The following is a 1,843-nucleotide window of genomic DNA, read 5'->3' on the forward strand; positions in this document are numbered from 1 at the left end:
TTTAATTTAATTCAGTAACAAGTTTGGTGTGTTTAATTTAATTTTGATGTGTCTCGTTAGTAAACAACTCCTCATATAAAATATCGGTATTTTGAGAGCTATCTATACATCAAAAACGCTTCAACCTTATCATGAGACTTCATTGTCAACTATCCCACTGCTATATTAATCAACACCCTTCATGTAGCTAAGAATGGATGGATGTCTCAAAATAAATGAGACATAGAACTGGCTCAATGACAAGCTCATAGGATCTTTTAGTTTAGTAGGCAGCATGTTGAGTTCTCGGTGTGCAACTATGATATGTTTTGTGAGCCACCTCTTATTAGCAATGATGAAATTATGTCTTTAATGTACCTGTCATACTTTGACATATTTTGTGAGCCACCTCTTATGCATTGGAGTCCGACTAATCCAGATGAATCTATATACTAATTATATAACCTTTCAATAAAAGGAACTTGTATTCGATTGAAAAATATTTCTCTTAACATTCAAATATAGAATTTAAATGACAAAACAATTACAAACCTAAGTAGGAAAAGGAAAAATAAATAAATAAATAAGAATTACAATTTTGATATCATGCCTTCTAACTCATAAATTTGAGAACCCTATGGGTTATATATCTTTGAGCTCGAGAAGGACTTCAATGAAATATGCATGTTGAACATGAAAGATGGAAATTTAATAATATGGAGGTGGTGGTGATGGAGAAGGTGATGGCTTCTTGTAGTAGTCATTCTTTGGCAAAGAAGGCACCTTGTATTCTTCTTTAGGTACTGAGGGAACCTTGGGAACATATGACACCTTTTTGGTAGCTATCTTCTGAAACTGATGGCTTCTTGTAGTGAATTTTTCTTGGCAAAGAAGGCACCTTGTATTCTTCTTTAGGCACTGAGGGCACCTTTGGAACAAATGATACTTTTTTGTAGTTATCTTTTGGAATTGATGACTTCTTGTAGTAATTATTCTTTGTCAAAGAAGGCACCTTGTATTCTTCTTTAGGCATTGGGGGCACCTTTGGAACATATGACACCTTTTTGTAGCTATCTTTTGGAACTAATGGCTTCTTATAGTAGTCATTCTTTGGCAAGGATGGTACCTTGTATTCCGGTTTAAGCTTTGTAGGTACCTCTGGAACATATGATGCCTTCTTGTAGTTATCTTCTGGGACTAATGACTTCTTAAAGTAGTCAAAATTTGGAAAAAATGACTCCTTGTATTTTGGTTTAGCCATCGAGGGTACCTCTGAAACATATGACGCCTTCTTGTAGTTATCTTCTGAAACTGATGGCTTCTTGAAGTAGTCAAATTTTGGAAAAAATGTCTCTTTATATTCTGGTTTAGCCATCGAGGGTACCTCTGGAACATACGACTCCTTCTTGTAGTTATCTTCTGAAGCTGATGACTTCTTGAAGTAGTCAAATTTTGGAAAAAATGTCTCCTTATATTCTGGTTTAGCCATTGAGGGTACCTCTGGAACATATGACTCCTTCTTGTAGTTATATTCTGAAAATGATGGCTTCTTGTAGTAGTCATTCTTTGGCAAGAGTGATTCATGTTCGGGAACAAAGGGTATTTTCTTATAGTTATCTTCTAAAGCTAATGGCTTCTTGTAGTAATCATTTTTTGGCAAAAATGACGACTTATATTCCTTTTCTGACTCTGAGGGTACCTTGAAGTTTTCACTTTTGATTATTGTGTTTGGTACTTTATAGTATGTTGAATCTGATTATTCATAAGAATTATAAGGTGAATATGCCATAGTGCATGTGGCAATCAAGAAAAATATCAAAGCACAAGCAAATTGAAGCCATTGCTTCTTCATTTGGCTTCCCAT

At 34.7% G+C, this 1,843-nt stretch overlaps 1 pseudogene; it reads right to left on the minus strand.

Moving 5' to 3' along the window:
• Positions 1-687: 687 nt before the first annotated feature.
• Positions 688-1,843, minus strand: LOC102591969 (adhesive plaque matrix protein-like; annotated as a pseudogene).

Source organism: Solanum tuberosum, unplaced genomic scaffold, assembly GCF_000226075.1.
Source record: "Solanum tuberosum cultivar DM 1-3 516 R44 unplaced genomic scaffold, SolTub_3.0 scf00344, whole genome shotgun sequence".
Classification (NCBI taxonomy): Eukaryota; Viridiplantae; Streptophyta; class Magnoliopsida; order Solanales; family Solanaceae; genus Solanum; species Solanum tuberosum.